The following is a 26334-nucleotide window of genomic DNA, read 5'->3' on the forward strand; positions in this document are numbered from 1 at the left end:
TAAACATGGATGTCTGGCAGGAGTGTAGCCCAGACCTGCCGCATCTACCCAGGAGCAATGTACTGAGTGGGGAAAGGGAAAGTATGTGCTCTCTCCCAGGCCCCCCAAAGCCAGAGCAGAGTGAAGATGGGACGCCAAATAAATCTGCCAGTGATTACGCTAAAGGAAATTATGATCTTGTTATAGAAACCATTAAAGGAAAACCAGAGTTGGTATGTAAATATTGTTGCATCATTATACCACTGAAAAAAACAACCTAGTGCAACATTAGTATGTTATGCAATTAACAAAATGAAAAATGAGCTGCTTGAATTTAAAGCTTTTAATGTTTTTCAAACAGATAATAAGCATTTTCGACACCACTGTAAAACATAAAAGGAAAGGTCTCTGTCAGAGTAAGTGACATAGTTCATCAATACTTACTATGCATTAAGAAACTGCTGTATGTTCACATATCTCTGTTATTTGTTATGTTCTAGCTCATCAAACAGAAACCATGTATAAACTAAGGCAGAGTAAAGATAGAGGACTTGCGAGAAGAAGTGATGTTTTTGATTTTTTCAGAGATTGTTGGCCTGTGTGGGTTTTACTGATTTTGAGAATAAATGGCCTGGAAAGCCAAATTTGTGTAGCCAAAAGCACCAGTATAAAGTACTGTGTGCAATATTTTAGGTTTAGAACTTATTTAAAAATATTAATATAATTCTTCAGTGCCTTAGAATAATACAATGTAGTTAGCATTTAATCTACTACTCAGTATTCTTTTTGACTTCCTAAAACCAGCAGTTAATTTATATTTTCAATTACTGCAGTAGACTCTAAATAATACTTCAGCAGTGTTGCTTCAGTGGAAATGGAAAAACAAGAACTTCTTTAAAATATGCCACAAAATATTCTCATGTACTATAGTATCTAGATATTATACAAATAATGTAATATTTATAATGTACAAATTATAACTATACTATTCATCTTACTGGGGTACTTTTTATAGATGAACAAAAAGATCACAATTATTTACTCTTTGAAAGTCAGAGAACTGTTCAATCAAAAAATTTCATAAAATGAACTTACATTCCCAACAATGTAGCTATTTTACTTTGCAGATGATGAGTGATTTCTGTATCAAATTCAGAATAGTAAGGAAAATTTCATATGGGGACAATGCAACTTTCATCATTTCTAAATGAATATAATTTACTGTAGGCACTAGAAAGTTAATATGTTCTCTAAAGATTTCTTTAATTTAGTTGTTGCTAATTTATTCACACTAATACAGAAAAAAACACTGCAAAATTTTTCATAACAAAAAAACTGTGCATATCTCTGTGTTTTAGCTGGCATGTGGTTCTACACAGATGGTTTGGGGCTTTCTTTGCTGCAAAACAGATGGGCCTGCACTGTCCCTTACCAATCAAAAGAGAACTTGAAAATATAGGAATATCTTTACCTACATTGCGTCTTTTAATTCAAGAAATTAAAATGCCTAAAAGTATAAATAACTGCCTATGGAAAATAATTTTTGAAGCGGGATGTCATATGTTGAAATTATACAGTAACCCAGTTCATATTTAATGCAAAAAATATAAAAAGTTTGGCTTATACTTGATACTGTTTGTAACATACAACTATTAACTTAAGAAATTTACAACTATGGAATGACTGTTATCATGTGTTCACCTTGCCTAAAAAACACTGCTGTTTTAAAACTTGAAGTGCAGTTAAGCATATTTCAATTCAAAGTGATCATTCTAGGCAGTATCATCCATTGAACCGAGTTAGCAAACACATATGAGTTTGGTACTCTTATAACTGACACACTTTTACAACTAAAATAGAAGTGCAAACAAAGCTCTGAATTAACCTGAGTGCTTTAAGTATTACTTTAATTATTCACAACAGAAATTATGAAATCTTTTGTGTCAACTGTGGCCTGCCTTCAGCGTTTGGATTTCTGTTGAAATGTGGAAGTATGATATTCAGAACTATTAAAAGCACTCTCTTTGTTTTGTACATATCAGTAAATTGTACCAAGTAACGTGGCAGCACCCTCTCTCGTATCTTCACCAAGTGAGAGACAGACATCATGGGCTCACGAGCTTAGGATATAGTGTTGCTTATAGACAAATCTCTTACTGCTTTTGTCTCTAATATATCAATACAAATAAAATTGTCAACATGGGATGTGGCAACCAATTTTTGATATTTTGTCAATATACATTCTAACAGTGAGAAACTTTGCTGAGCATAATGAAGGGTAAGATTAGCTTTTAGAGACTGGAGTTCCTTTGTGGCATTATCTGCAAAGCCCAGTTTAGCTGTCTGATCTACCTTTACTTACCCAGGATGAGCAGTTTCAGAGCACTGTGTACCCTGTATTTTGCATTTCTCCCAAACTGTACATTTACATATTGTACAGCCTTTCCAGGAAAGGAAAACTGATGAAGCTCTAATGCTTAACTATCAGAAAAAAAGCCTAAAATTACTTTATATCTATAATGATATCTATATCATCTATATTTATATAAGCACACACACATATATAATTATATATGTATTTGCAACTATACATGTAACTGTATATAATTGTATCTCTCTTTCTCTATTTCTATATATGTCTGTGTGTGTGTGTGTATATATATATACACACACATATATATGTATATATATGTTTACATAGATTTTCATTCCTTGCAAATATTTTACTAAGGAACATAGAAAGAAAGACTTTTTCTACATATAAGCATGTTTCTTAAATTGGTTTCTTTTTTAAATGTTCAGATTCTGAAAGAAACTGAGTATTTTTTCTTTTGTCTGTATGATGCAAAATAACAGCTTTGCTTGTATTTTTTCAATTACATGGAAACCAGTGTCTTTCATAGATGAAAGGTTTTGCCAGGCTAGTAAATGTAAATAAAACTGTAAAATAAATATATTTAAGAAAAGAAACTCTTCTCAAGCACTCCTAATACTTTGGCAGCATCTCCATAAACAAATAATTGATATGGTAATTACAAATAATCTTTATCCGTTCTTTAAAACCAGTTTCTAAAGTTGTCTTCTAGCCTAAACCTAGATCAAATTACTGCAGTTGAATGAAGTAAAACTGAATTCTTAAAAATGTTCCTGTGACTAGTGTTTTAAATAACTGAGTCTTTTTTTTTTTGCATTAGTGAAGTTTGCTGGAATAGTTGGTTTTTGGATTTAACATTCAGTCAGAAGACCTTAACCCTCTAGAGAATCAAGGAACATAATCAGTAAAATTAAAGCTTTGCAACATTTTTAAGAAAGAGTATCTGAATTGTTGACAATATTCTGGCAATTAAGAACCAATAAATACAGCCCAAGTAAAAAAGCCTAAGGCACTAGGCTGAATATTTTATGGGTTCTTCCTGGACTCCATTGAGAAAAAGAATACATCTATGCAGTACTTGGCACTGGAAAATGTAGATTGTGCCATCAACCATTATTGACTTATCTGGCTCTTCAATGTCCATCTAAAAATAGGTCTGATGTACCCAAAACATATATTATTGCTCAGATAATTATTATTGAACAGATATTAATTCATGCTTATTCCTTGGACAGTTAGAATGCTCCTGAGCATTTCGTCAATTTTTTAAAATATATTGCTGCTGATTATGTAGCCCAGATTCAATTTGCCAAGCCAAATTGACCTAAACAGAAACTTACAATCTTTTATTTCATTCTTGTCAAAATTGGACTTTAAATTGTTTTAATTTTCTTGCAAACATATACTCATTATATTAGGAAGTAAAAGTTAGCAATTTCCTACTCATTGTTCCTCATTTCAACTATTAATATCTATAAAAACTGTATGAAAGTATGAAGAGAAGGCATTACCATTACCTGTCTTGGTGGCAGATTATATAATTGTTTTTGATTTTTTGCAGTCCCTCTCTGGGACAGAATTATATTAGTCATTGCATCACTGACATCAGACTTGGCCACAGGACACTCTTGTAGAATCTTTCATGAGCCTAAGTGGTTTACATCACATCTAAGCAGAAGCTTTAAGAATTTATTGCATGGGATTTCCATGGTGGTCCAGTGGTTAAGACTCTGAGCTCTGAATGCAGTGGGACTGGGTTCGATTCCTGGTTAGGGAACTAGATCCTACATGCCACAACTAAGAGTTTGCATGCTGTAACAAAAAAGTTGCATGATGAAACTAAGACCTGGCATAGCCAAATAAATAAGTAAATATTTTAAAAAAAGTTATGATGCTACCATTACTTGTTCCCCAATGTAATAGAGAAGAGTTGTTCTCCCCTTAAGAATTCTAGAATTAAAAAAAAAAAAAAACATGGGGGAACCAGAGTCCTAGCTGTTCCCCAGCTGACTTGAACAGGAGGAAAAAAAGATAAGTTTTTGTGAGCCCCTGAGATTTAGAGATTATCTGTTACTAAAGCAAAACCTATAATAAGCTAACTAATAAGGAAATAAATAATTTTCAAAACTTATCATTTCTATTTTTATTTCATCAAAGGAACTCTGCCTGCAGTGTAGAGGACAGACGGCCATGGAGAAGTCCAGAGTCAGGAATATTAGCTGGAGGATAATAAGAGGAATAGGCTTGCTCCAGTGCTACCAATTAGCTGCTAGTTTAGTGGGAGAGAAAAGAATAAATCATTTCCAAACTGATGTGGAGCTCAGAGTTAGTAGGTGTTGGGGGATTATGTAAGCCTTTGTATTGAAGATGAGACTGAGGATGGAGTAAATGTGAGTCAAATATTTAGTGGGAAGTGATCAAAATGATTATGAAAGATCACTAATTGTCTCTTGACTGCTTTGGGTGATTAAGTTATCTGAATTTAACTCTTTTTTTTTTAATTATTAAAGACAATTTTATTTAGTATTTACTGGACTCCACAGGCTATTACTTATGTTTTTAAATTTTATTTTTTTAATTCATATGTTAGTTTCTTTTGAAATGTATTAAGTATTCAGTATAGAAAATTTATAAATTTACCCCTTCCTTGAACTCCTCCAAGAAAAAAGGAAATTTCTAAAAAAATATCAAGGAAAACTGAACATTTTGGTGATTTTTCTAATATATGCCTTTTATACAATAATATTATTTTATAACCTGATTTTTTTCCTACTCTATCACTAGTAGTTTCTGTACCATTACATTCTGATCATTTTGCTTTGCTGAATAGTATTCCATTTATAGACAATGTAATCCATTTTGTATTGTTGTTTATTTATATTTTTTGCTTTTATTTCCTACCTTAAACAATGCAGTAGATATCTGTCCACTTACCAGCAGGATCTGACAATATCTACTCTCCTTACTCAGTATCTTCTTACAAATGCAACTCCCCTTTCCCCAGTAAAATAAATTCTTAGGCTATAAATTGTAAATTTACAGCTATAAATTATACTAGTGAAGAATGTTATATTATCCCATCAGATGGTTTTTATTTCTTTATTCATGAAAGTTGCTCCACTAACTTGTGTCTTTTCCTCTGGTAGTCTAAGATCTGAGGTTGTTTGAAGAGCCACAATCAAGAAAACACACTTGTATCCTGTCATTTTATGCATGGATATGCATATCCTGGTAGTACTGTACTAGATACCAGGTGAACTATTCCCAAACAGTCAGATTTCTGTCTCTAGGGAGCCAATCACCAAGAAAGGATTATTTATCCTCACCTGGCAGGACTCAGGAGTGGCCATGTAACCTCCAGGTAGAAGTTTAAAAGCCAGCATATGATTGTGTATGCCTCTGTTTTGTTTTTTGTTTTTGCCCCTTTGCCATGAGACCAGTTATGGATAGTGGCTGCCCTGTTATCTGGATCCTGTTACACACATTCATTACAAAGACACAACTACAAAGGACAGAGAGTATGAGTGAGAAATCACTATCTGTGGTAAGGCATTGAAATTCTGGATCATTTGTTACAATACATTACATCTACTCTCCTGGTTAATGCATCTAAAGAATAGCTATGTGTTCCTACAGATAAGGAGATCATGAGAGGCAGTATAGAGTAATGGATGAAGACAGTCTTCCTAGGCTGACAACCTGTTTTTGCCTCTTGTTAACCAAGTAATCTTGAGGACAGTGTGTAACTTTCCAAAATTTTCTTATTCTCACAGGAAAATGGACATGATGATACCTACTCTCAAATAGTTGTTATGAAGGTTGAGAGAGAGAGATCAAATGTAGTGTTTAATATTCTGATAATACAAACATTTTGACATATATCAGCTTATTTAAAAGGTTTATAGTATTAGTTTAGTAATTTTAAGCAGTAAAAAAAATTGAGTTTTAGGTAAATAAAACACCTGGATCTCAGATCTTAACAGTGTGAATTTGAATTTGTCACGTGAGTTCTCTGAGCCTGTTTGTGTGTGTGTGTACATGTCCTCAGTTATGTCTGACCCTTTGCGACCCCATGGATCCTGCCAGATTTCTTTTGCCCATGGAATTTTCCAGGCAAGAATACTAGAGTGGGTTGCCATTTCCTGTTCAGGGGTCTTCCAGACCCAGGGACCAAACCTACATCTCTTGCGTCCTGCATTGGCAGGAGGATTCTTTACCACTCTACCACCCAAATGCTTCCCTTTGTATCACTGAGGTGGTAAAATAAGTGCGTGTGTGTGTAAGGAACACAATGTGTGGCATACTGGAAACACCCAATAAATGGTAGCTGCTATTAGAATTATAAAAGTAATAGTGTCCATCAAAGCCTTTGGATGATGGAAAAACATTTCAGTGAACATATTAGTCTTCTCTCTATTCTTTATTTTCAATTTGTTACTTTGAAATTTGATGCTGCATTCCAAAATCAATTTGATGGATCAACTGATTTTATATACAAATTTCAAGTAGCATGGCTGCAGGAACTATCTTTAATTTGACCAAAAATCTCTTTGGAAAACTAAACCGTGGTAAACTACATAAAAATATGTGTAATGCAAAATCCAGTCATCCGTCTGACCTAGTCAAAGAGGCCTTCAAATATACTTCGAGACAAAGAAATCAGATGAGATGTGGAACTAGCTGAATTATAGGCTTGATTTACCGTGAGCTGACTCTGTTAACTTGAGCAAGGCTTTTGAGTGGAGGTTTCCTCATCTCTAAGGTGGCTATGTTAGGATCACAGTAGGAGACACTGTACATTTGGTTTTGAGAGCTCTGAAATGAAAAGCATATATATTTTTTATCATATTACTTTAGCATAATTTTTTTCTCTTCAAATGCAAAACTGAGCAGAAACTGAAGTGTAAGTGTTGAAAGTAGTATTATGTTAGGACTTTTCCCCTTGTAGTTCCATGGTTCTTGAAGTCTTAAATCTGGAGGAAAAAACAACAGTGTCATTATCCACAACAACCCAACAATCCCACTGACCAGTCTCATGGCAGGGTCTTCCTTGTCACAGTAAATATTGTCCTGTGAGTGTGAAAGTGAAAAAGCAATTACTTTTCTATAATGATTGATACTCATTTATTCAAATCTTTTCTTTCTCTTTTCCATCTAACATCTATTCATTTTTTATTTCATTCACTTCAGTTGTGTTTTTCAAAAGTTGTCATTGGTTACTTTCCCAGAAATAGTCCAAATTAATACAGAATATTCAAAATGTAATTTGAGGAAGAGATATGCAAAAGTGGGCAGTAGTCATAAAAATGTTAGAAAGTGATAAAATTTAACTCAGACTACAGGATTCTATTTCCATGACCTCAAAATCAAGATGAACATGTGGAAAATAAATCTAGTTTAGTATATAAGTATTTGCAAATTTCCAGATGTTTATTTTTATATAACTACTAAATTCTCCAAAGAATTGATGCTTTTGAATTGTGGTGCTGGAGAAGACTCATGAGAGTCCCTTGGACTAAGAGATCAAACCAGTCAATCCTAAAGGAAATCAACATTGAATGTTCATTGGTAGTGCTGAAGCTCCAATACTTTGGCCCCTTGATGCAAAGAGCTGACTCATTGGAAAAGACCCTGATGCTAGGAAAGATTGAGGTCAAGAGAAGGGGACAACAGAGGATGAGATGGTTGGATAGCATCAACGACTCAGTGGGCATGAATCTGAGCAAACTCTGAGAGATAGGGAAGGACAGGGAATCCTGGCGTGCTGCAGTCCATGGGGACACAAAGAGTTGGACACAACTTAGCGACTGAATAACAACAACTCCAGGCAAGAATACTTGAGTGGGTATCCATTCCCTTTTTTGAGGGATATTCCTGACCCAGGGATTGAACCTGGATCTCCTGCATTACAGGCAGATTCTTTACCTCCTGAGCCACCAGGGAAGTCTCACTTACAGTTATTTCACATCAATTATATTTGTAAAAGTCGTTAACATTTTTATTTCTGTTTTGAACCAGAAAGGGTAGGTGGAAATCAGGAGAAACACTAAAAACATTCCAGAGCCATTGAACAAGCAGAAACAAATATAGTAATTTTATTGGCCTGTGAAATAACAAAGCTGCCTTAACATGATTCTGCCTTTCCACGCAGGCAAGGAGCATTACCTCAGAACGTCTTCATATTATAGCCCAGTGCAGTGGTTATTTGGGGCTTCCCAGGTGGTGCTAGTGGTAAAGAATCTGCCTGGCAATGCAGGAAACTTAAGAGATGCAGGTTTGATCCCTGGGTCAGAAGATCCCCTGGGGAAGGGCATGGCAACCTATTGCAGTATTCTTGCCTATAGAATCCCATGGACAGAGGAACCTGGCAGGCTATGGTCCACAGGGTTGCAAAGAGTTGGATACGACTGAAGCAACTTAGCATGCATGCACACAGTGGTATTTATCAGAAGCAGACCAGCAAATATTTATTGTACTAAGATACCCACAAGTGAAAGGTGAAATAGTCTATGTGAAAACTGAAAGGATGGATAGAGAGCAAGAACAACATAAGTGATGGTGTGAAAGCCCCAAAACACATGATATGTCTAGGAACTTGTTAAGGATACAGTGTGGAGGGTGTTTAGGTAGGGGGTGTCAATGAGCCTGGCACAGAATTAACTCAGAAAAGTGGCAATGGGAAGTTTAGAGAAAGATTGTAGAAAGCTTTGAACATTAAGCCAAAGAGTCTGGATTTTGTTCTGGAGACAGTGGGAAACAACAAATAGTTTGTAGCCGGGCCTGACATAAGCAGAACTGTGCCATGGGAAGATTGATAACCTGGCAGCAATGTGAAGAAGGAAAAGTGCACGCAGAAGGTTTCCTGGTTTTCAGATGACAAGGTGCCATCAGCACGCAAAGAGGTTTTTTTTTTTTAATCTTTGGAGAAATCTTATATTTCCAATTCTTTTCTCTTGTAAGCTTTAAAATCTGTACATAACTGCAGAAACATAATCTTTAGCCTTAAATTAAGGGTTTCTTTTTTGACTTATAACAAAATCAGGGGTCCTAATTGCAAATCTTTCCTTTTTATTGAAATGAAAGATTTCCATGTGGCTAGTGGATAAATGGTCAAAAGCAAAAGAAACTACTGTAGCCTAGAAAGGCTTTTACTCAGTATCTACCCTACCATGTCAAATAAAGACACACACACAAATACTTTAACATGCAATCACATAGCAGCTTTACAATGAATTAGAAAAGGTCTGTAGCCTTAAAATTATTTACTAAATATGTAGTATATTATTATGGGCTATTTCTTTTTCCTTCTGAAGAAAATCTATCTTGTATTTCTCTTGGAAACCTGATAATATTCGATCATGTCTTCCTGTGGTAAACAGTGTTATTATCTGTTTATTACTATAAACAAGTAAATGGAACCCAAAAGAACCACTGTCATATTTTAAAGAACTACCCTCGACAAAATGTTGACACTTTTACACTTAAGAAATGTTGGCTGACTTCAGTGGATGTATGATATAGTTTTCACCCCTTCTAAATATCACTAAGAAAGGCAGAAGCATTCTAAATCTTTGAGCAGGTAGTTACAATTAATTTAATCTTTGTTATATCATCTCTTAAAATGTATTTATATTATAAATGCCATAGAGGGATTTCAAAGATATAAACTTTCAAATACAATTAAGGCAAGTGTCAATTTTTTTCTATTTGTAACTTACCTTTCAGAAAACTCCACAAAGAAACATTTTGTCAACTAATAATTTAATAAATGTGACTTGTGATTTGAAGTGTTAAAACAAAGGATTTTTTTTTTTCACTACAAGTAATGCAAGAGGGTTTTCTGCTGCACTGTTTCAGAACTCTTTCTCAGTAAAGAAACCTTATCTAATCCTGTTTCATCCTTTAAAACTGCCTACACACTAATCTCTAGGGACAAATTTAATACTTTGCAACAAAGAGAATATATCCCTTTTCAGTGTGAATAGAGGAATTGTTAGGACACCAGTGAGGTATGAATAGCATTATAATGCTGCCATTTACTTGGCAAAAGAAAAAGAAAGTCTCTTGTTGCAAGCAAAGAAGAAGGCCTCCTTCTCTGGGTTAAATTTTTTGACCCCGGGTATATCCCCAGACACCTATATTCCCGTGCTATTTGGGTCTTCTACCTCTTGCGAAGTAAACACTGAGCAAATCTAAGTAAACAGTTTGTTTTAGTTGAAGATAGAAAGACTCCATTTAATTGAGTTTTGATGATAGATGTGCTCCAAATGGTGCAAACAACTTTGACATGGTAAAATAATATTGTCTTATGGCATGTGTAACACTACATAAAGAATCTTAGCTTAGCACTTTCTGAGTTTACAACATTTAAGTGAGAAAATGACAAAAGAAAGCCAAACTGTCAGAAACAGAGAAACCTTTAACAATCCCAAAATACAGACTATAATTCTCTTCTTTATTCATTTGATTTTGGGAATACACTTTGCAACAGAAGGAATGGAATGAAAAAGCAGCCGAACTTTGTACTTGTGAAACTTAATTTTTCTGTGGTCCACTGCATATAGCTGAAAATAGCACCTTAAGTAACACTTGAACATTTGATTATATGATATGGTTGTGGGTGAGTAGTTGAGGCAACTCAATATGTCAAGGAAAGTAAACTCTAACTGAAACAAATCCTTCACTTCTGTTTTGTTTACTGCTACCATTTATGGATTAGGTTTACATTTAAATTATGGTATCATTATAACCAGGCATCAATTTTAAAAATTAAAAATTTCATATTGTCTGCTTTCATAGAAAGCATATTACTCATTTGAAAGCTTTTTTAAGAAGCTGACTGGAATAGGTAATTCTTTTGCTAGCTTTTGAGAAATATTTTATTTAGTCTTATCGAACATCAATTAGGTGTACCTTCTTCCTATATTCTTTAAAAACAAGCTTTTTTTTGACATTCAGAAAAGTTGCTTGATTTTAGCTACATAGCATAGCTAATTTCATTTATATCATGTTTTCACATACTGTATATTTCACTTTGGAGTCATGGAACCACAGTGGCCCCTTTTAAATGCAGGACAATTATATGCTGGGGGAACATATACAAAATTTCATGCAATTTCAAAATCAGGAAATGTTCAGTTCCGTTCAGTCGCTCAGTCGTGTCCGACTCTTTGCGACCGTACGAATTGCAGCACGCCAGGCCTCCCTGTCCATCACCAACTCCCGGAGTGTTAACCTATAATATAAAAATGATTTTTACTCAATTTTAAGTGATCAACCAAGATTTTCTGGACATTATTGAAATTATACTATCAGTAGTAAAGACCAAGTGTTTCTGAGCTCTTAACCAACATAATTTGAAAAGCAGGTATGTCACTTATCCAGTACTGGTAGTATAAATTATATACTTTTGATACACTATGTTTCTTATCAGGAAGTTACTCTTTTAATTTTAGTGCTCTTCTACATGTTCATCTTTTTTCTTATAATTGATTCTTGGCACTTTTTAAAAATTCTGTTTTATTTTTGACGTGTTGGGTCTGTGTTTCTGTGCCTGAACTCTCTCGAGTTGCAACGAGTAAGGGCTCTCCTCTTTGTGGCAATGTATAGGCTTCTGTTTGTAATGGCTTCTCTTGTTGCGGAGCACAGGCTCCTGGAATGTAAGCTTCAGTAGTTGCAGCACATGGGTTTAGTAGTTGTGGCACAAGGGATCTAGAATGCAGGCTCAGTACTTGTGGGACATGGGCTTAGTTGCCCTGAGGCATTTGGGATCTTCCTGGACCAGGGATAGAACCTGTGTCCCCTGCATTGGCAGGAAGATTCTTAGCCGCTGGCCACCAGGAAAGTCCTGATGCTTGGCTTTATGTTCTATGTATTCTCATTTTTCTCTCTTAAAACAAACAAAAACTCTTGAAAACACACTTCACATAAATATATAAATACCAATAAGCCCATGGAAAAATGCTTAAATTTATTAGTCATCAAACTATTGTAAAACCTCAAAAGCTCACTCTAGGATTATTGAAATTTAAAGAGAGTGAAAAATATTACTGCTAAAAATCATGTGGAACTTTCATAAACTATTGGTAGGAAAGTAAAGTGATAACAACAACTTTGAAAAAGTTTGGCATCTCCTTACAAACACACTTTGCCTATGGCCCAGCAGTCCTAGAAAAATGAGAAGATATCTCCACACAGAGACTTGTTAAAAATTATGTCAGAATATTTATCAACAGATGAATGGCTATATAATACATATATTTTATATTTATACAGTAGAATACTATTCAGCAGTATAAAGCACCACACCAGTGATACACACCACAAGTGGATAAATCTCAAGGATATTGTGTTGAGAGAAAGAGGTCAGACAGGAAAGAGATCACACTGTGTGCTTCCATGTAGATACAATTCTAGAACATGCAAAAATAAGCTATGCTGATAAAAATTAGAACAGTGGTTTCCTTGGAGGATTGATATGAAAGAAGCATGAGGGAAGTTTCTAGGGTGATAGAAGTGTTCTATGCATTGGCCAAGATGGTAGTTACATGGATGTATAGTTTTTTTTTAAAAAAACTACTTGAACTGACTGTACATTTATAACATGTATGCTTTCTTATATGTGAATTGTAACAACAAAATGTAGAAAAGAAGATCCTCTTCTGATTCCATATTCATCTGATTAAGCCTCTTTTACAGCCAGACTTTTGACCAGGTTAACTTCCATTTGTGTTCTCCAGTTCTCCAATGTTTGTTCAATTTTAAACTCAGGCATTCGCTAAAATAAGGCCCCACTCATATACCACTGCCTGTGTGCATGAGTGCCCAGTCATGTCCAACTCTTTGTGACTCCGTGGACTGTAGCCTGTAAGGCTCCCCTGCCCATGGGATTCTCCAGGCAAGAATACTGGAGTGGGTTGCCACGCCCTCCTCCAGGGGCTCTTCCTGACCCAGGGATTGAACCCACGTCTCTTGCATCGCCTGCATTGGCAGGTGAAGTCTTTATCACTGCTGCCACCTGGGAAGCACCCATATACCATTCACCCTACCCTCAGATCCCTTTATCTGAAGGATTTGGCCTGGTTAATGCCTATTTTTTCTTTAGGTTTCAGCCTAAACATAACTGTCTCCTAACATTCCAGACTATACTAAGAGATGTGGCTATGTATTTCCATAGCATCCCCTGCCTTCATAATACAGTATTTATCATCTCTTCCTATGTAATTAATTGCTTAAATTATCTTCCAACTAATTAAACTACTTCCAAGTAATTAATTGCTTAAATTATCTCTCTTTGCACTAAGCCATAAGCTCTGGGTAGGGATGTTTATTTTGTTCACCCTGAATTCTCAGTATCAAGGAGTACCAAGCAGTCTTTGGTGTATATCTGAAAAGCTGTGTGTCAAATGAATAAGTAGATGAAGAAACTGGCTCCCTTTTACCTTTCATGTTATCAGTTCTAGACCCCTCTTTTGATTTCTTTTTATTCCCTCTTTCACAGTTCTAGTTTGAGCTCTTGTCTCTTCCATTGGCCTTGGAATCAGTTTCCTAACAGATCTCTCTGCCTCTAGTCCCTTGTCTTTCTAACCCAGCATTCACATTGCTATAAGAAACAGCCTCCTTATACAGCCAATGTAAATCTACTCAGTTTCTCTGTCTTCAAAATCTTTAATTACTTATTAAATACATTTAAAACTTATGACATCACCTCTCCGCATCACTTAGTTCTTTGTTTTCCACATTAAAGTCTCCATCTTCTATCCCTCTCTATCTTTTCTTCACCTCTTGCTTGCACTGTTGGAAATCTTTTAACTGATTTCTGCCTCCACTGCATTTCTCTCCTGGTCTATCTGTCGCAGACTCACTAGCATCATCTCCTCTTACATTTAATCCATATATCTTTTCAGTTTAAAAACTTACTGGCCTGCTACTGCCTACAAAATAAATGTGTGTGTTCTTACCTAGGAACACAAGACCCTCTATAAAGTTGTTTTCAAAAAGTGTTTACACATGTTGTTCCTTATTTTTTCTGGAAGATCCGTTTCTCCATTCTTCACCTTGAAATACTCAGTGAAACGGCACTCCGTGACTGTCCTCATCTCAGCCCCCAGGCATGGCTGATTTCCCTGCTTGTTCTCTCTGCTAAGCCATAGCTTAGTTCATACTTCTGCAAGAACACTCCCACTCTGTATAATTTTTCTCTTTTCATGTTTATTTTTCTAGTTATGACTGTGAATCCTTGAGCGTATCAACAATAAATTATTATTTTATTTTTAGTCCCTGTACTTAGTACAAAGCTTGGAATAGAGTGGTGATCAATGAACGTCTATTAAATGAATGTACTCATGAGTGATGAATCCACACCCCTTGGTCTCTTCCCATGCTGTACTTTTGCTTCTGTGGTTTACTCAGCCTAGATTGCCCTCCTTCCAGTTCTGTGATTAGTGAAAACTTCCACATCTTAAAGGTCTGGTTTGCCTGATTCCTTTTATGTGACACTCCTCATGCTCTCTTAGATTTAATTATGCCTTCCTATATGTTCCTTTGGTGACTATTGCTTATTTATCTATTATTGAACTTAATAAACATAACATTGTAAACTGTCTACATGGGAGGCCTTCTGTATGCTATGGAGGTTACCACAGAGAATGCACTTGGAGGTAGGCATTGAGAAGCTCACAGTCTAATGGAGAGATGTATTTGTAAAAATATAGATACAATTCAATCTGTTAAATGTTGTAATCAAGGTGAGAATAAAATGCCATAAGATCAGAGAGCTTGGAGGAATTAATTTGACATGATTCATAGGCAATGATTCATAGTGCTTGAGATTTGAGCTGGTACTTGAAAAAAGCATAAGAGTTTGACAGGCAAATGGGTGGTTGTAAAGCTATTCCAGGCAGAAGAAACAGCCTTTGTAAATGCACAGATTCATGAAAAAGAACTCTGGCAACTGATTCACCCTGTTTTCCTCCACAGTGATCTCCTAAACTCCTTGTCTATACATACAACACTTTTGGATTCTAGCAAACAACTTCTTGGGCTTCCCTGGTAGCTCAGACGGTAATGAATCTCCCTGCAATGCAGGAGACCCAGGTTTGATCCCTGGGTTGGAAAGATCCCCCGGAGAAGGGAATGGCTACCCACTCCAGTATTCTTGCCTGGGAAATTCCATGAATAGAGGAGCCTGATGGGCTGTAGTCCATGGGGTCTCAAAGGGTCGGACGTGACTGAGCAACTAACTCTATCTTAGTATAGATTTTTAAAAAAATGTTTTAAGTGTTAGTATTGTTCTGAGTGTTTGGCAGAAATGGTATCTTGGAGTGAGTTGTGATTCAAATGAGGCAATCTGCTTTCAGAGCCTAGGCTTATAAAAAGGTTTGGGGGAGAATCCTACACAACAAGTCATCCCAGTTCTGCCTCTTACCACCTGTGTTATCTTGCTCTGTGAGCCTCAAGACTGCAGAGATGGAAAGGGGGTGATGTAGAACCTAGTTCTGAAGGTTGTTATAGATATCAAATGAAGTTATACAAGTGTCACCTATTATGACTCAGCCCTAGAAATCACTCAAAGTCACTGCTGCCACATTTTATTCACATATATTATGAGGCAGTTACATAATCCCACCCTGACTCAAGGGGAGGGGCAGTTTACTGCCTCCTCTGAGGAGTGGCAGCGTTCTCTAGGAACACGTAGGACTGAATATGTTGCCATGACCAGTTTAGGAAAATCCACTCTGCCATATTCATGAAGATTGCCAAGAAATGTTAGCTGCAAGGGACATATTCCCCTTGATTTAACTAGGGTTACAGTACAAAGATGAGCTTCCCAGGTGGCACTAGTGGTAAAGAACCCGCCTGCCAATGCAGGAGACATGGGTTTGATCCCTGGATCAGGAAGATTCCCTGGAGGAGGAAATGGCAACCCACTTCAGTGTTCTTGCTTGGAGAATCCCATGGACAGAGGAGCCTGGTTGGCTACAGTCCATCGGGTCATACAGAGCTGGACACGACTGAAGCCACTTAGCATGCACCGTACAAAGACAGTCACACTCCTTTTACCTCTACACTTCACTATCCACATAATTCAAGTGAAATCTTTAACTCAAAATTTCAAAACCCGTTTCATTCCTAAGTCAAATAGAACAATTTAGAACTTTTCTTGTATTCAATATGTTGCCCATATATGTAAAAAAAACCCCATCATTATGAGAGTATTTTCTTCCTTATTCAACTTAGACCACTTGGGTACTTCTCTTGGTGGTACCAATATCCCTGATCCCTATTCTTCCAATCAGTCCACTTAACCAAACTCCAAACGTAAATGCATCTTACAACTTAACATTTTCAGTTCAGTTCAGTTCAGTCGCTCAGTCGTGTCTGACTCTATGTGACCCCATAGACTATAGCACACCAGGCCTCCCTGTCCATCACTAACTCCCGGAGTTTACTCAAACTCATGCCCATTGAGTCGGTGATGCCATCCAATCATCTCATCCTCTGTCATCCCCTTCTTCTCCTGCCTTCAATATTTCCCAGCATCAGGGTCTTTTCAAATGAGAGTGGTGGTGTTTTCTACGAATTGGTCTTCACTATTTTCTTGTCTAACTGTACATGTTCATTTTGCTCTTGCTTCAACTATAATTAAATATGCTAATAATGCTCATATTTCTGTTGCTGTATCTACTTAGAGCTCTTGTTCCTTTGGTCCCAACTTACTATGAAATCTTCTCCAAAATAGAGGAGATATCTGAATCTTACATGGTATCTAAATTTAACTCATTCTTTGTCTTTCCAAGCTCTTCTTTTAATATCTGCCCCCTATTAACTATTTCTTCTAATCTTTTTCCTCTCCTGTTTAAAAACTGCTTTCTGCTCTTCACCATGGCCAGGTGATTCTAGTCCTTTAATATCTTACCCTGTCATGTCCACTGTTCTTTAGATCTTCATTATTACTCACCTGGACTCCTTTATCCGCTCCAGCCCTTCTTCATACATTCCACCCGAGCAATCTTTGTAAAATATAGACCTTATATCACTCTTCTTAAAAAAGCACAATCCTCATAACCTTCTGAATAAAGTCCAAATTCTTGGTTATTTCTGGTAAACTCCTAATTTTCTAGGCTTTACCTGAATGTCTTCATCTATATATAACTGGTGTTTCTGGAATACTCAGTGATTTTCTCTCCTTCAAAATGTGCTGATGTGGGACTCCGGGTATTTGTTTAGGCAGATCTCTTTTCACCTTTCCCTGATTCCCCAACAGTCCTTATGACATTTCAACAAATACTTCTTCCAGGAAAATTTAACTAATCCTGTGACCTGAGTCATTTGCCCCTGTCTGGCTCCCACGGAAACCTGTGAAAGTGTTTACCAATCAAAATATCATACCATAATCATATTGCTGGTTTACTTAAGAATAGGAACTGTGTCTCATTATTCTTCTGTCTCTAGTGCCAGTTGCAGGTTCTGTCACATGTAGCAGCTTGATGAAAGCTTTTTTTTTTTTAATGAGTGCATGAATAAATAGGCTCTTACCTCAAACATTCTACCTCTTTCCCACTTTAATTAAAACAAATCATTAGTGAACTTTACAGCAAAACTTTTTCTAGTTCTACTTCTTTGCAAATTCTCTTAAAAATATTTTCTTTAGGTTTTGTATTAGTATCTATTACCATCATAGTATTGCTAAGTCACTTCAGTCGTGTCCGACTCTGTGCAACCCCAGAGACGGCAGCCCACCAGGCCCCCCCGTCCCTGGGATTCTCCAGGCAAGAACACTGGAGTGGGTTGCCATTTCCTTCTCCAACGCATGAAAGTGAAAATTGCAAGTGAAGTTGCTTAGTCGTGTCCAACTCCCAGCGACCCCATGGACCACAAGCCCACCAGGCTCCTCCATCCATGGGATTTTCCAGGCAAGAGTCCTGGAGTGGTATTACAGAGTAAATAACCACAGAAACTCAGTGGCATAAAGCAGTAAGTATTGTTTGCTCGTGCATCTGGATTGGTCTCATCAGTTGCTCTACTGGTCTTACCTGGACTTGCTCACACATCTAATGGGTAGCTGACTGATGTGGAAGAATCAGAAAGTAAACCTCAATATGTCAGCTCATTTCAAAGCTCTGCTGACTTTTGTATTGGCTGATGCATGTCGCGTGGCCTAGGTCCAGACAAGGCATATTATGCCTCCTCTCTTACCCTGAAAGAGCACTTCAAGATTATGTGGCCAATGGTACAAATATATGGAATATTTAAGAGTTTGGATCAATATTGAAATCTACCACTGGGCCATTCAATCAACACATTCACCAATAAATATATTTGGCACCAGTAATTGTGCAAAGCATTCTAATAAAACGACCTACAAGTTCCTTGAAAGAAATGGATGAATCATCCTTTTCCTCTAGGACTTTGCAGTCCTATTTGAAATTTAAGTAAAGAAAAACAATTTATGGCCAAATGTTACAAGTATGAGATGAGAGATATTTCATTATCAAAGAAGGAATTATCTGTATTAACAAGAATCATTAAAGAAGAATTTGTGGAGGAGAATAAAAAACTGGACTTTGAAATACTGCTAGCTTCTGAGAGATGATGAAGGAATTTCATGTAGAAGAATTTCCCTTCCTTTATGGTATCATTAGTTTATCACATAAATTGCTTACTATTCTTTATCTGGAAATTTACAGACATCATTCCTAAATTGATCTCGATGTGGTGATTGGTGCATTAAAAGGGAATAACAACAGTAAATAATTCATAATCAAATCTCCCTTGAAGACATAAGTAAACATATAAATAACTATAATAAATTAGAAAAGAACACGGTGACTTTGATTTGATTGACAAAACTACCTGATGCTTTGTCTCTAGGGAGACATCATCAGGCACGGCGCAGATTTCCACTGCAAATTAGAATTCTGTGCATGACTTTGTTCTGAAGCTCAATTAACTTTGAAATTTAAAAATGCTTTAAAGAACCAGGCTTGAGCTGCTGACAAGGAAGGTTATTAGTTTAACCACAGTATTTACAAACTATTTGGAAAGACCATGATAAACCAAAAATGAAACCAAGTTTCAAGAAATAACAAATGTATAAGAAGATATAACAAAACTCAAATATTCTGTGGGATATTTAATTATTTTTAATTTTTGTTATTTTATGTATAGTTTTCTTTACCATTTCTATAGCTTTTTGGCTTTTAATACTTGATAAACATAAAATATTCAGAGTCTCACTAGGCATACATTTGTCAACAAAAGGGTATTTATTTCTGCCCATTTCTAAATGGAAATATATTTTCATACCAAACTATAAATTTTGTAAAACAAACCACACTGAACAATTAAAAATGAGCATTTAATTTCTATCTCCCCATTCTACCATCCCCATCAAATTTACTGCCATACCCTGATTTCTTTTTCTCTTCATCCCTTCTCCCCTAGGAGGCCAGCCTTTTTATAACTGTGGTTGAAATCACATAGAATCTGATGTTTACCATTTTGTCTGTTCCCTTGGCACCTGAAGATGGTGCCAAAACTGCTACATTAGTTTAAATGGCACACTACTTTTAGAAGCAGTAACTTTTATTCATTTATTCAGAGAAGTTATTAAAGGAACAATAATAAAGTTCATTCAATTTTTGACAAGTGTTTCTCCTGGGGGAAAGGTGAAGAAAAACACACACACACACACACATACACACACACAAGGGCTTGTTCATTTTTAGAATTTGTTTACAAGGTTACAGCACACTCCTATTTATCTGTCTAAGAATGCCTTGCTTAGAGAGTTGTTTCATGAGTATTCATCTCATTTATAAGTAATGATCTGGAACATCACCTCTTGGTAGCATAAAATGCTGTGGATTCAGAGGTGGTAGAAAGACTCTGGAGAAAGTCTGTAGCCTCCAGATTGTATTTCATTTCTGTCTTATTATAAACTTCACTTAACATGACTCTTACATTCTCTGGATTTCAGGTTTTTTCCTTAAAAAAAAAAAAAAGAGATAGTAAATAGTACTCTGTTTTGTTCACAAGGATGTATCAAGGAATAAATGGGACAGATAGTACATATAGAAAAGCATTTCGTTTTTATTCATTTTAACATGTTCCAATGGCAATCTTGACCATATTACAGAGAGAACAATATAAATAAGTGTATCCATCCTCAGCTTCAGTAGCTATCAATTCATGACCAATTTGACTTTTATGTACCCATTCACTTTTCACAGTTATTTTTAAACAAATTCTCCATATTTCATTATTTTATCTGTAAGTATGTTATTTTTTAACCTTAAAAACTAAGGTCTCATAAAAAAGAACTGCCATTATCACAAATAAAAATAATGAAAAAGTGATTATTTAATGCATCAAGTAATCAGTGAGTGCTCGAATTTCTTCTGTTTGATAATTTTTTGTTACGCTTTATTTGAATCAAGATCCAATAAAGTCTAATTAGTCCATATATTACAATTAAATATTTTAAACTGTAAATCTGTTTTTTCTACTCTGCATTTTATTTGTTGGAGAAACTGAGTCATTTGTCTCACAGAATTGCTTTCTCAGGGGGTTAAAATGTTACCTTGTGTTTTGTATTTCTTATATATTATAGCTATTTTAGAGCCTTAGTAGAATACATTACACTTTTTTCATGTTCCAAATTGTATTCCTAATGTTATAAAAGGTACTTCAAAAGCGAACAGTGGTCTCCCCCAACAAATAACTGTTTCCTACAATTTCTATGAAATCTTTTCAACTAGCACAAAACCATATGACACACAGAACAGGAACACACCTCGTAATGCTCTGAAGCATACATGCCTGTGTGTTTCTTTTACGACAAAGAAAGAATTACTGGGTTGTGTTCATTGCTGCCACCTCACTGCTGCTCTGTCCCCTACACAAGTGTTCAGAGGTATGATGGATAGTTACACCATTTCCTCTCCATCCTTGTTCCTTCATTCTTCTTCTTAATTATCTTTTTAAGATGGGGTCGCAAAGAGTTGGACACGACTGAGCGACTGAACTGAACTGAAGACAACATCTTCATTTTATTTGATCCACTTAGTATTGTATTACATATATGTAAAGTGTAAAGCCTAGCGATAAACAGTGAATCAACTATTCAATGTATCACCTAGAACTCTGTGATTATAGTCTTGGTACTCTGAGCCTATTCATCTCCCTGCCTCTTTCCTCACATGTAAACATTATTTCCTTGCTTTATAAATATTAGTTTTATTCTCTATATATGCATTCATAAGCATTATTTAGTCTTACTTTTTTGAGCTTCGGACACGACTGAGCGACTGAACTGAACTGAATATAGTATACTATATTGCAATTACTTAGAACTGAATTTATTTATTCAAACTATGGTCTTAGGTTTCATCCATGTAGTTGTCTAATTATTTTTCCCTGCTGTATATAGTGTGATTTATCCATTTATTTATCTATTTTTCTATCACTGGACATTTGGGTTGTTGTTTCCAGTGTTTTATGACTTCACATAGTATTACTGAGGACATTGTATACCTGTCTCCTGGTGCATATGTGCCAAGGAATCTCTGGGGATTATACATAGGTGTGGACTTGCTGTATCATAACATGTGTATATTTCAGCTTTATAAAGCAAGATGATAAAGCAAGATGAAGGCGTTTCCAAAGTAGCTGACCACTTTATACTACTATTAGCAGTATGTAAGAGTACAAATAACCAAATGTATCTTATTGATCAGTAACATCATCGGGGCTTCCCCCGGGGCTTCCCAGGTGCCTGTGTTGGCAAAGAACCTCCCTCCAACGCAGGAGACACAAGGAATGTGGATTCAATACCTGGATCAGGGATTATCTAGAGAAGGAAATGGCAACCCACTCCATTATTCTTGCCTGGAAAATACTACAGACAGAAGAGCCTGGCGGGCTACAGTTCACGGGGTCACCAAGAGTTGGACACGAATGAGCACACACAACAACAACAACATCAGTGTTTGGAACAACCAGAACTCATGATTTTTGAGAAACTTATAAAAAGGTCTCTCACTGTGGACTTGCCAGACAGGGTGATCTAATAATGATACTGCACTTTACTTTGCATGTAGGCATTGGCCATACATATTTAAACTTCCCTGAAATTCTGATCCTTTGTTTGTTGTTGTTTAGCGCTCAGTCATGTCTGATTCTTTTGTAACTCCGTGGACTCTAGCCCACCAGGCTCCTCTGCCCATATCATGTTCCAGGCAAGAATCCTGGAGTGGGTTGCAATTTCCTTCTCCAGGGGATCTTCCTGACCCAGGGATCAAACCCACATCTCCTGCACTGGCAAGCAGATTCTTTGCCACTGAGCCACCTGGGAAGCCCAAATAGGTATGTAAGCGAAAGTGAAGTCGCTCAGTCATGTCCGACTCTTTGCAACGCCAGGCACTGTAGCCTACCAGGTTCCTCCATCCATGGGATTTTCCAGGTAAGAATACTGGTGTGGGTTGCCATTTCCTTCTCCAGGAGATCTTCCTGACCCAGGGATTGAACCCAGGTCTCCTGCATTGTAGGCAGATGCTTTACCGTCTGAGCCACCAATAGGAATGTAGGTATTTATTAATTCTTACTTGGTTCCATTGATCTCTTTATCACTATTCCAGTATCATACTTTCCTAAATACTTAAAGTTTACAATAATTCTTGAAATCTTGGAGAGATTCGCCTCATTAATTTTTTTTGAAAATATTTTGGCTATGTTTGTTTTGTCCCTCTGCTCTTCCAACAAAATTTTGATGTCAAATTCTTTTAAAAAATTACTTTTGGTTTTTTATTTAAATTACATACATTCTATAGATATATTTGGAGAAATTGAAATCTTTATGATTTTAGGGTTTCTTTTTTAATTTGTAAGCATCTCTCCATTTATTAAGTCTTTACTAAGAACTTTCATTAAATTTTTACTTATCTCCACAAATGATTTAAAAATCTTGTTTATTCCTTCCCAATCAAGGAGTACATTTTGTTGCTATACTACATGGTATCTTTTGAAAATTATCAGTTTGTTCCTGAGGTAAAATATTGAAATTGATATTTCTGAATTATCCTGTATCCTGACACTTCACTGTACTTTCATAATTTAGTTTCTTTTGGATAGTCAGTGTAGACAATTATGTCTTCTGCCAATAATGACAGGTTTATTTCTACTTTTCCAATTCTTAGGCATTGAGTTTCCTCTTCCTATCTGTTTACTCTACCCAAGATCTATTAATTTGGTGCTGGGTGAACTATTGATTGCATCTAAATTTTTTTAATATTGTATTTTTAAAATTAGATTTTAAACCTTTATTTTGAGTAATTTTAGATTCATGGCAAAATTAAGAGGAAGATACAGAGGTTATCATATCCATATGTAGGTAGATAACCTTACCCATTGATAACACCATCCTCACCCAGAGCAATACTTTTGGTATAATTGATGAAACTATGTCAACACATCATTAACCAGAGGTCATAGTTTAATTAGTGAATCAACTATTAGTTAGTTACGTAATTAATTAGTTACGTCTAGATGTTGTACATTTTCTAGTTTGGGAAAATGTATAATGACATGGATCCACCATTATAATTTCATACAGAGTAGTTTCACTGATCGAGAAATCCTCTGTGCTCCATCTATTCCTCCTTCCCTCTACCCAGTTCCTGGCAAACACTGACCATTTCAGTGTCTCCATACTTTTGCTCTTTCCAAAGTGTCGCGTAGTTGGAATCAGGCAACATGTAGCCTTTCACATGGGCTTCTTTCACTTAGCAATATGCAGTTATTTCCTGCATGTCTTTTCTTGGCTTGTTAGCTTTTTTTTTTTTTTCTTTTTTTAGTACTGAATAGTACCCCACTGTCTGTACGTATCTCAGTTTACTTATCCATTTACCTACTGAAGCACATATAGATTGCTTCAAAATTTTAACAAGTATGAATAAAACTGCCAGAAACATCTGCAGGATGATTTTTGTATGGGCATAAGTCTTCAGCTTCTTTGGGTAAATACCAGAGTGTGATTATGATATTGCATGGTATGAGTATGTCTAGTTTCATAAAAAAAAAAAAAAAAGACTGCCCAGTTGTCTCCCAAAGTGTCTGTACCATTTTGCCTTCCCACCAGAATGGGTGTTGCTTTTGTTGTGTCCTTGCCAACATTTGTTGTCGTCATGTTGTGTATGTTGGTCACTCATCAGAGGTGTGTAGTGGTATTTCATTGTTTTCATTTGCGTTTCCCTGACAAAGCATGACGCGAAGCATCTTTTCTTATGCCTGTTTGCCATCTGTGTATCTTCTTTGGCATCTTTTCTTATGCCTATTTGCCATCTGTGCCATCTTCTTTGGTGAGATGTTTGTTATGGTGTTTGGCCCATTTTTCTTCTCTCTTATTTGTGATGGAATGGCTCATGGGGGCTGTGGTTGGGTGTTTTTCCCTTCTGGGTAGTTAGGTTAGGATAGTACCTAAGCAAAGTTATGTTCTGGTAGTTTCTCATGAGGGCAGGTCTTGCTAAGAACATAGTGCTCTGGAGTGTTTCAAAATGGTTTCTTTTGTCCTTCTCCTGCCTGAGTCAGAGGAGATTTTAACCTAATATTTACTATGGAAATCTGGTTGACCACCCAGAGGTAAATCTAACAATATGCTAGGGCCCTTCTGCAGTTTATAATCAGAGTTGTTGATACTGAGCCTATGCAGACTCTCGGTTACAGTTCAGGTTTTCCTTGCTCTGGCACTGGTTTCAGGACCAGTTTCTGGGTTGTGGTCTCTGCTTAGATAAGCTCTGATTCTCTGTCTATACCGGTCTCTCTGTTCACTACTATGAGCAGTGGTTTGCCCTGTGTCCTCTCTCCTCTTACACATCAAAGGAGAATTGATGATTCCTTTAGTATGTTCACCTTTTTACTTGTGGATAGGGCAGGGTGGTGACTTCCAAGTTTGTTACATGCAGAGCTAAAAAATTATGTCTATATTTTAAGATATGTTTCTAAAATGCTCACACTAAAAATGATATTGGTTTTAAGCTTTTCAGAGGAAGCATTTTAAGAAGTTATGTTGAAGTCCTAGTTTGCTAAGTGTAGGGTTTTTTTTTTGTCTTGAATGCATATTGATTGTCGTTAAAAATTTTGCATATATGAGAATGAAAAGATAGGTTTTCTACTAATATTGTTGTTTAGTCACTAAGTTGTGTATGACTCTTTGCAACCCCATGGACTGCAGTGCGTCAGGCTTCCCTGTCCTTCACTATTTCCTGGAGTTTGCTCAAATTCATGTCCATTGAGTCAGTGATGCCATCCAGCAATCTCATCCTCTGTTGCCCCCTTCCCCTCCTGCATTCAATATTTCCCAGCATCAGGGTCTTCTCAATAGGTTAGCCCTTTGCATCAGGCAGTCAAAGTATTGGAACTTCATTGTCAGCATCAGTCCTTCCAATGATTATTCAAGGTTGATTTCCTTTAGGACTGACTGGTTTGATGCCCTTGCAGTCCAAGGGACTCTCAAGAGTCTCTCCAGCACCACAGTTTGAAAGCATCAGTTCTTCCATGCTCAGCCTACTTTATGGCCTAACATCCATACATGATTACTGGAAAAACTATAGCTTTGACCAGACAGACTTTTGTTGGTAAAATAATTCCTCTGCTTTTTAATATGCTGTCTAGGTTTGTCATAGTTTTTCTTCCAAGGAGGAGGCATCATTTAATTTTGTGTTTGTAGCCACCATTCCCAGAGATTTTGGAGCCCAAAAAGTCTGTCAATGTTTCCACTTTTTCCCCTTCTATTTGTCATGAAGTGATGGGACCAGATGCCATGATCTTAGTTTTATGAATGTTGGTTTTTAAGCCAGCTTTTCCACTCTTCTCTTTAACCCTCATCAAGAGGTTCTTTAGTTCCTCTTCATTTTTTGCCATTAGGGTGATATCATCTGCATATGTGAGGTTGTTATTGATATTTCTCCCAGCAATTTTGAATT

This window comes from Oryx dammah, unplaced genomic scaffold, assembly GCF_014754425.2.
Source record: "Oryx dammah isolate SB20612 unplaced genomic scaffold, SCBI_Odam_1.1 HiC_scaffold_16, whole genome shotgun sequence".
NCBI classification, from domain to species: Eukaryota; Metazoa; Chordata; class Mammalia; order Artiodactyla; family Bovidae; genus Oryx; species Oryx dammah.